Genomic DNA, 11,041 nt, shown 5'->3' with positions numbered 1-11,041 from the left:
ACGGTTTGCCTGAAATCTCTCCTTGCTTTGACTTCTGATGAGTTAGGTATGTAGTTCATAGCTTTGCTTGTTTTCTTGGAAAATTCCCCCAGACATTGAATTATTTTGAGAAGACAAACTGAATCTTGCAAGTTTCACCATTTTGCAAGTAAACTTTTGCTTAGTTTTGATCCTACTACCATTCTTAGGTTACATTTGCTTGTTGATAGGCTTCTAGGAGAGTGTGAAGTTCCCCAAATATTTTTAGCAATAATTTGACCAAAAGACCATTTACAAATTGAAAGTAGCAATCCATGTGGGTTTGATGATCTTTAGAGCACTTTTTATGATTATTTTGCAACATCAGTACTATTTGTACATTGTCCAGCTAGTGAGCCACTTTTATCCTGATTTTGGCAAAAAGGAACATATCGCGATCCATGTTGGGATGCATTTTGAAAAACCAGTCATAGGAGTTTGTTCCTGACCCTCTATTGTTGCTCCTGTAGAAATTTCCATGATTTTAGGGTTTGGGAAACATGGATCCCGATCCATGTTCCAACACTTTTTTCTGTTGTTTTTAGCTTGGCTGATTCTATCAGTTAGTTGGGATCTATTGATGAACTATTTTTGGTTTTTGATGGGTTTTGTACTTCCTCATTGGCCCTGTTAGTTTACCGATTTTATGACCTTGTACTTCTTCGATTTGTTATTTTGGTACTATTGATGCAGTATGGGCCGCACACACATGCTCATGCAAGGTTAATGATCATACCTGTCAAATCTAGTGTAGTAAGATCCACAGAGGTGATCGCAGTGGGAAGAAGCAACTGCGGAAACTCTATGCTCCTGTGGCTCTCTCTCTCTCTCTCTCTCTCTCTCTCTCTCTCTCTCTCTATGAATGTAAATGAGCTTCTGTTGCCTCTTTTGACTATATGATCCCAGTTTACCCGGAATGCCCCATTTATACTTATCTTCATTGATCATATCTTGTTGTACATATCACCTGCGGTTCGAATCGTTCGTCATTCTGACACTCGGTTTACAAATGGTGTTTGATCTACAGTTTTGATCCTTCAGAAGTTGGTTCAAAATTCATCTTGTGTTGAATTTTCCCATATTTTCCATGTTCGAAGTACCCGCTTTGAAGTTTCGGCATTTGATTTCAAAAGTCAATTCTGACTTGCCTAGCTTGACTTATCAATTTTTTGTTGATTACTTGTTGCTTTTGCCGTTTTGTAAAAGAAAATTATTTACAATGATTATTAGTCGGCCAAAAATTAGCCAAAATTAGTATCGCCTCTCTTATATACATACTCTTATTCTGGTATTAGATGGTGACGGTATGGCTCTTGATTATGTCAACTAAGAGTCTGTCAGGCTTTGAAAAACTTGTGTTTTGTAAAGAAAAGAAAAGGAAAGGAAATGAAAAGAAAAGAAGTAAGATGATGATAATGGTATATACAAATGATAATCCACCCGCATTTCCCCCCTTCCTAGAGTGAGTCATCTGCGACGAACATGTGTCAGAGTGCTTGGGAATCAAGCGCATGTCTATGCATAGCCGTATAGTGTGGCTCTATGATGCTGATGGAGGATATGCATGGGAAAACAAAATGTTGTGCAAGACATAGGTGCTGAACAATATGTTCAGTGGCTGTTGATGGTGAGGTTCCCTGGAATCTACGTGGTCCAAACAATAGTAATTAGAGAAGACGTGCTCTGTGTTTGACTATGTCCAGCAAAAGTTTTGATGCTACCGGTGGGGCTTCTTTTTGGCATTGTTTGGGTTTCCATCCAAATTGCTTACGTATGGATCCGCTAGAAGAGGCATCGTGAAGGCGAGGTTGTTTTGATTGCCATACCCATTTGAGTGTGTTTGGATGTCAAAGATAGTGGTCCATTGGGTTAGGCCGTTTGACAACATCGGTGGGCAATTTGTGCTGGTTTAATTTCTGTGTAGGCAATGTAGGTTTACGTGTATTGTTTTGTCATTTAGGTATCCACAATTGCCTAGGCTTGGTTTTCATGATTGATTTCTTAACCCATATTTTCATGACCATGGTGGTGGATGATCGCTGAGTTGCTGCATGTGGCGATGGTGGAGGTTCCCAAACATGGTCCGCTTGTACGAATGGCATGGATAAATATTGGCCCTCGTATTTGATGAGTAAAGTGTTGTCCTGCCAGTTTGGTGTGGCTTGATAAGTGTGCATCTACGACACTCCTAGAATAACTACTTCGTTAAGATGTTGATCTTCGACCACATGAAATTGATGTGGATAAACTGTCCCATCAATGGTGATTGGTAAATTTATGTGGCCTAGACTGTCCATAGTACCTTTGTTTGTGACTTTGAACGCCATAGTGTTGGGCATTAGAGGTTCCTATGTGATTTTTTTGAAATTGGAGTAGTTAACCACATTAGCTCTGGCCGTTGTGTCCACTAATGCTCTTTCGATGGTGCCGTCTGCAAGTTGTAACTGAATGCGTAGATCCATTCCTCCTAACCGTGTAGTCACCGTTTGTATGGATGTTATCGCAGCATTCTTAATAGCCACGTCCTGTTGTTCTTTCCTCTGGAAGTTTTCTTGTTCCCTGCGTTTTAATATTCTGAGTTTGGTTTCCTGCTGTGCTTGTTCCCAAATGTCGTGTGCTTGACGTCTGCGCTTAGCTGCTGCATGGAGTTTTGCGAGTTGTTCTGGTGTTAGTGGAAGAAGATATTTCTTTAACCTGAAACCACTCGTCCAATTAAGCATCTCCTCTCCTACGAATGTTGCAAGTTTGATGGCGCCACTTTACGATATATCATGGATTAAAAAAGGCCCCATTCCTCGCTTTTTTGAGTTTTTTGGAGTGCTGTTTTAGGGTATACATGAGAACGTAATTCCCTTTTTGGAACTCCTTACCAATCACGTGTTAATCATGGAAAGATTTAAATTGTTTTTTCTGAACATATATCCCAGCTATCGCTTTCAGTTTAGTTTCATCTAATTGTTCTAGGATGTCTAGTCTCTCCGACAGCTCATGGCCCATCCATCCTAATTGTGTTGCCACTCTGAGGGATTTGATTAGGGATTCCAATGGTAGTATCGCATTAATTCCAAATACCAGGTTAAACAGAGTCGTTCCAATGGAAGTTCTAAAAGATATGCGGTAAGCCCATAAGGCTGTGTGTAGCTTTTAATCCCAATCATTTCTTGAGTCACTGACTATCTTGGTGAGCACTGTGCATAGGATTTTATTGGTACTCTCTGCCTGTCCATTGGCTTGCGGATGATAGGGTGCTGACTTGTGATGGACCACCATGAATTCGTCAAGGAGGCTCTCAATGATGTTGTTCACAAAGTGTGTTCCCGTATAATCACTATTTTGATAGGTAGTCCATATTGCATAAAGATGTTTTCAAAAAGGAACTGAGTTGTAGTCCTTGCATCATTTTTTTGGGTTGCTTTTGCTTCCACCCATTTTGCTTTTGTCATGTAGTCTATTGCTACGATGATGTATTGTGCATGAGTCCTGTATCTCAGAGGTATGATGGGACCAATGAAGTCAATGCTCCATTTGGCAAAAGCACATTCACCCATCATTCGCCTCAGTGGCATTTCATCTCTCCTTTGGGTTGGTTTTGTGCGTTGACATTCATCACATCGTTTTGACATATGCCATTGCATCCATGAACAGAGTTGGCCACCATATGCCTGAGTGTAGCACAAGCCTTGTTGTTTTATCAGCAGTAGAGAAGTGTCCCCCCGGTTGTCCTGAGTGTGCTTGATCTAGGATGATGTAATATTCGCTTTCAGTAGCACACAATCGTAATTGTTTGTCCTTTCCTCCCCTATACAGTTGGTTGGGAATGAGCAGATCGTGTTTAGCCTCTTCTTTGAGAGTTTTCATTTTTGCTTTGCCCCATTCTGCTGGAAAGGTTTTGTTTTTTAAGTACTCAACTATGGGAGCACTCCATTTAGGTACTTGTACTACACGAAACATGGTGGCATGTTCCACTGGGGGCTGCATTATACAACTATCACAGGATTTTACATATTTATGGACACTGTATTCGATGTTTTGCCAGTAGATGCCCACTCTTTGTAACCGTTGGCCTGTCTGTGTCACCAGTGTGAAATCCCGTATTTTGTATACGAGCTTGTTTAAGGTAGTAGGTGGTATCTTCGGGCTGTACACATAGTCTCAGTATCCCATCCTTACCGTGTTTGTACAACCGTCCTGCTAAAAGTTGGAGATTTCATGTTTGATGGATAATTGATGGTTGTCTTTCTATCTGCAATGAGCCGATTGTGAGTAGAGGAATGACCTCTTCGCTCCATCTCAGCACCATTTCTATGCTAAACAAATATGAATCATGAAGGTCATCATCAACACCCTTAGGTGCTTCCCCATGAAATAGTCGTGAAAGATGAAACAAATATGAATTAGGAAGGTCATCATCAACACTCTTAGATGCTTCTCCATAAAATAGTCGTGAAAGATGATCTGCTCTTTGGTGTGTGGTCCCCTTTTTTACGACCACCGTGAAGTCAAACTCAAGCAACAGTATAAGCCAGTGAACAATTCCTCCATTGTTGCAAGGTTTGTTTACTAGATACAGCAGTGCTTGATGATCCACAAAGAAGACAAACTTGTTTGCTAGAAGGTAGTGTCTAAATTTCTTGACATCATAGATCATTCCTAGACCTTCTCTTTCCATAGTGGTATAATTTCTCTCTGCGTTTTTTAGTTGTCGACTAGAGTAGCAAATGGGAAAATCCATTTTCTTCTCTCGTGGCTAGGCTAATATGCACCCGATGGCATATGCTGATGCATCCACATGGACATGAAAGATTTTACTCTAGTCAGGGGCTTGCAAAATTGGATCCAAAATTAAATGTTGCTTCAATTTTTGGAAAGCCTGCTCACATTCCTCTGTCCATTCGAATTTAGTTATGAGGGTGTACAATGGCTTAGCTATTACAACATACATATATATGAAACGCCTGTAGTATTTGCAGTGCCTCATAAATGCTTGCACTTCCTTTATCTTCATTGGTCTCAGTAGTGCAGCAATTATTTGGTCCTTTTCTTGATCAGTTGAAATACTGTTTTTGGACTGAATGTGGCCCAAAATTCTACCATGTCTTACCATGAAGACGTATTTTTTCGGGTTTAAGCAAATACGATACGTTCTATATTTTTCAAAGACCTTTCTCAGATGAGTGATGTGGTCACTTTGTTGATGGGAATGAACACAAAGATCATCCATATAGATCTCCAAAAATTGTCTGAGATATTCTTTGAATGAGTGGGTCATTAGTCTTTGAAATATGGCCGGGGCATTGGTCAAGCCGAAAGGCATTACCTTGTATGAAAATATACCCCACTCTGTCGCAAAAACTGTCTTATAAGACCATATTAGGTAAAGTGGGAAAATCCCAATTCCCAGGTTGGACAACTTTCAATATATCATGTACAAAATATAGAGATTTTGTCAAAAATTTGAGTTTTCTTAAGGTCTCATTCCACTTTATGCACATACAATACACAATGAAAACAACTAAAATACCATGGTTTCAATCAATTGGATTATTAGGAGACGAGTATATTGCATCCATTATCGTTTTCTATGTTCTACTGTCCTACCTACAACTTATCTCAGCATGGAGAGCTTGGTTTCTAGGTCCACCACTTGTCCAAGTTAATGTAAAAGTGACTCAAGGTTCACAACTTGTGAAAGCAAGGATCCATTGAGGAATACAATCCACTTGGCTATTTTTCCTTAATTTATTGAATGTGACATTCAAGCAAGGTCCACTTCTAATCTATAACTTCCCTAATTTGAGGCATGGGGCATACATAAAATATGTAGCATATGCTCTATTGCCTCATAGGAAGGTTGGTTTCAAGGTGCACTTATCCATGCTAGCCTATCTTGGAGAAATGATGGAGCTTGCTTCTCTCCTTGTTTCAATGGAGACTAGCTTGGACAAGTGGTGGACCTTTGCTTCTCTCTATGTTTCAATAGAGTTAGCTTGGACAAGTGGTGATCTTGGAACAAAACCCCCATGTAAAACATATCATGGGTATTCCAAGTGATTAGAAAGATTACCATTTAAGATATAACCTTATAGGTTGGACAAATGGAACTTGGCTTGGAGAAATGGTGGACCTTTGATTCTCTCCATGTTTCAATGGAGCCTATCTTGGAGAAATGGTGGAGCTTGCTTCTGTCCATGTTTCGATGGAGCCTAGCTTGAATAGTTGGTGGACCTTTGCTTCTCTCTATGTTTCAATAGAGTTAGCTTAGACACGTGGTGGATCTTCAAACTAAGCCAACTACTATCAATGTTTCCTAGCTTGGACAAGTGGTGGAGTGTTTCTCTACTCCATGTTTCAATGGATCTTAGCTTGGACAAGTGTTGGACCTTAAAACAAAAACCCCATGTACAACATAGAATGGATTTTCTAGATTTCAATGGAGTCTAGATTTAACAAATGGTGGAGCTTGTCTTCATCCATGTTTCAATGAAACTAGCTTGGACAAGTGGTGGACCTTGTAACAAACCCCCCCATGTACAACATATCATTGGTTTTCTAAGTGATGGGAAGGAATACCATTCAAGATATAAACTTATAGCTTGGATAAGTAGTTGACTTTAAAACCAAATTCATCATAATACAATGAAATACAGGTTAGCCAATTCCTAAATCTTGAGACCAAACCTCCCATGCTATTAGAGATAATATATTGGATAAGTGGTGGACCTTCTATTATTTTCCCATGCCTAGTTTAGACTACCGGTACACTTTGCAGCTATAAAGGTTGGACGAGTTGTGGAGCCTTGTTTCTATCCATGTTTTAATGGATCCTAGCTTGTACAAGTGGTGGACCTTGGAAAAAAGCTTCCATGTACAACATATATGAGGTTTTCCATGTTTAAATGGAACCTATCTTGGACAAATGGTGAAGCTTGCTTCTCTCCATGTTGATTTTGGAACTACCTTAGACAAGTGGTGGAGCTTTTCTTTTCTACTCTTCATAATACAATGAAGTATAGGTTGGTTACATGGTGAATCTTAAGGCCAAACCTCCCATTTTACTAGAGATGATAGGTTGGACAAGTGGATCAACCTTCTATTATTTCTCCATGACTATATTGGACAATTAGTAGACATAACATCTCTCTATGTTGTCTAGAGATAAGCTTGGACAAGTGATGGACCCTGCTTCTCTCTTCCCTTGGTTTACTAGTTTGAAGACTTAGTATATATACTTTCTTAGATCTAGCTTGAACAAGTGGTGGACCTTGTATCCACAATCTTAATTCATTACAAAAAAATGGCGTGAAAGGCACATTGCAATTTTGTGAAGTTAGTGAAATCCACAAATGCAAGAAAGACAAATCTAGGATCTGTTGACCCTCCAGCAATAGCCAAGATCCCATCCAAAGCATTGTTAAATGTCTCCTCACTCCACTTCAAATTACCTCCAACGTTTTTTGTCATATCTAAAACACATAAGCCAATAGGCACTTTATTATTGAAGTGGCGCATCAAGTAGAGATTGCCTTCCATTTGTAGGCTCACCACATAGATTGACCATGGCAAATCTCTAGGATCAGTTTTCTCCTTTTGAAGGTGAATTGCCCATTGCATGTGTTTTATTGCTCCATCTGGAAAAGCCATTTTCTTTGTTCCACGCGTCAAACTAGATTTGATCCATTCCTCGCATAGCATTAAAATTTTTTTATAAACAACATCATTGATGTTATACATTTTGACCACCTCCTCCCAGTCTTTACATAGTGAAGACTCATTCAAATTGTTGAAGCCTTCAAGAAGTGCATCTTGAATCAATTTGTCTTGCTTCAACTGCTTGATTCGATCATACATGTCAGTTGCATCACCATCCTTTGCACTCTTTGACAGTAAAATCTTCTCATCTCTAATCTCTTCTTGAATATTCTTTACCTCTGATTCCTCAAGGCCACAAAGGTATCTAAATACAGTTGTTGGGGGTTTCTTATTCTCCTCTTCTAGCTTTTCAATGATTTCTATCCAGCAATCATAAACTAAATCAGAGTACATGACCATGTGTGCCTGTTTAGCAATCCAACTTGCTGCTGCACTCATTCTTGCCAATCGAAGAAAAGCCTAAAAATAAATAGAGAAATAATTAAACTATTGAGCAAGATTTGTTAATTAAACACTATCAAAAAGACAAAGAAAATAACTTACATCCCATCCGGCACGAGATGCATGTCCCTCTGCAATTCCACTTGCTGCCTTTGGTGGTCGTCCTGAGAAGATCCATTGACTCCGTAAATGTCTCAATATTTGGCTGTAAGGTTGCTTGACATACAATGCCTGAGCCTCCTCATTTGCAATGGCAGATATAGCAGTTGCAACAAATGGAGGAGCATTCACAACAATGCGAGCCTTTCTAAATTTATACACGCTAATCAATCTTTCAAATATCTCTTTGTTGTTTTGTTCATTGTGAAGCAAAACTTTTGCAGCATAGATTGAATGCTGCCCATCAAGAATCCAATAATGATAATCTTTAATTTTTTGCTCCTCTACCTCTTCTACTGCCAAAGGAGTCCCCTTCTTTGATTTTGCATTTCGAACAGGCATCAAATATGCACATGCTGCAAGCTTGGTCGTACTCCGTGAAAATCCAAATAACACACTTTCAGCGTGTTTTTTATCCATAATACGTGCATTATAGTGATCAGGAGTAAGCCAACAATTTTGAATAGGTATATCAAATTCCCTATATTGGAAAGGAAAATAATTTATGTACTTATTCATTCCACCTACATCTTTTTCTTGTCCTTTCATGGCCTCAGCTTCTAAAACATCTGGATCCACAATTCTCATCTTTGACATTGAACCCTCTATTGATGAGGATGCCAAAGATGCCTTGTCTACATCCAAAATGGAACTAGTTCGCTTAGCTGCTACTTTTTGCACTTTTGCTTGCTTCTTTGTGGATGGTGGTTGTGAAGCTTTCACCTTTTTTCATTGTAGTGTGGCAATGATGGAGCTTTGAAGTTGATCTGCTGTGATGTTTGGATTTGATTCTGCAAACTTCCATCCTCGAGAAAACATTGTCTCTTCTTTGTTTCTAGACATGCGCTCCAATGCATATGCTCCTGGAGATAGTTGAAATTCTACATTCATTGGAACTAGAATGTCAATGCATTCCACCTCCGGATGACTATCAACTATAGAGACAGATGCTTCCACAACTTGTCCAACATCTTCAAACAAGCTGTCATTCTCCTTTTTGGCAATAAATAGATGCACCTTATGAAATTGTGCACCCTCTATACCATGTATGTCCAAATACCATTTCCTAACATCATTGCAAGTATAGTCAACTGAGACAGCAACCCTTGCAACCTGTTTTTTTGGAGCCATATTTCCTGAAACAAAAAAAACCAAATGTTATTTTAGCATATACTTTTTTGTAATGAATTAAGTTTGTGTGAATACAAGGTCCACCACTTGTTCAAGTTAGATCAAAGCAAGTATACATAGTAATCTTTTAAGCTAGTAAACTAAGGGAAGGGAGAAGTAAGGTCCACCACTTGTCCAAGCTCAGCTCTAGACAACATGGAGAGATTCGAGGTCTACTAATTGTCTAATATAGGCTAACTATATTGAAACATAGAGAGAAGCAAAGGTCCACCACTTGTCCAATCTAGGGTCCATGGAAACATGGAGAGAAGGATGCTCCACCATTTGTCCAAAATAGGCTCCATTGAAACATGAAGAGAAGCAATATGCACCATGTCTTCGAGATGCTAGGCTCCATTGAAATACCTTAAACCCACGATATTTTGTATATGTGGGGTTTAAATTCAAGGTCCACCACTTGTCCAACCTATTCTCCCTAGTAGCATCAGTGGTTTGGTCTCAAGATTCACCACTTTTCCACTCTATGTCATTATATTAAGAAGATCTGGGTGTTAAGGTCCACCACTTGTCCAACCTATAAGGCTATATCTAAAATGGTATTATTTACCACCACTTGGAACGCACATGATAGGTTTTACATAGGGGTCTGGTTCCAAGGTCCACCACTTGTCCAAGCTAACTCTATTGAAACATAGAGAGAATCAAAGGTCCACCACTTGTCCAAGCTAGGCTCCATTGAAACATGGAGAGAAGGATGCTCCACCATTTGTCCACGCCAGGTTCGATTGAAACATGAAGAGAAGCAAGCTGCACCATCTTTCCAAAATGCTAGGCTCCATTGAAATATCTTAAACCCATGATATTTCCTACATGGGGGGTTTACATTCAAGGTCCACCACTTGTCCAACCTATTATCACTAGTAGCATGAGTGGTTTGGTCTCAAGATTCACCACTTTTCCACTCTATGTCATTATATTAAGAAGATCTGGGTGTTAAGGTCCACCACTTGTCCAACCTATAAGGCTATATCTTAAAGGGTATTCTTTCTGACCACTTGGAATGACCATGATAGGTTTTACATGGGGGTTTGGTTCCAAAGTCCACCACTTGTCCAAGATAACTCTATTGAAACATAGAGAGAACCAAAGGTCCACCACTTGTCCAAGCTAGGGTCCATTGAAACAAGGAGAGAAGGATGCTCCACCATTTGTCCAAGATAGCCTCCATTGAAACATGAAGAGAAGCAAGCTGCACCATGTCTCCAAGATGCTAAGATCCATTGAAATACCTTACACACACGATATTTTGTACATGGGGAGTTTACATTCAAGGTCCACCACCTGTCCAACCTATTATCTCTAGTGGCATGAGTGGTTTGGTCTCAAGATTCACCACTTTTCCACTCTATGTCATTACGTTAAGAAGATCTGTGTGTTAAGCTCGACCACTTGTCCAACCTATAAGGGTATATCTTAAAGGGTATTATTTCTCACCACTTAAAATGTCCATGATATGTTTTACATGGGGGTTTGGTTCCAAGGTCCACCACTTGTCCAAGCTAACTCTATTGAAACATAGAGAGAAACGAAGGTCTACCACTTGTCCAAGCTAGGCTCCATTGAAACATGGAGAGAAGAATGC

Source organism: Adiantum capillus-veneris, chromosome 1, assembly GCF_014529385.1.
Source record: "Adiantum capillus-veneris isolate H3 chromosome 1, ASM1452938v2, whole genome shotgun sequence".
NCBI lineage: Eukaryota > Viridiplantae > Streptophyta > Polypodiopsida > Polypodiales > Pteridaceae > Adiantum > Adiantum capillus-veneris.
This window is presented reverse-complemented; position numbering follows the sequence as displayed.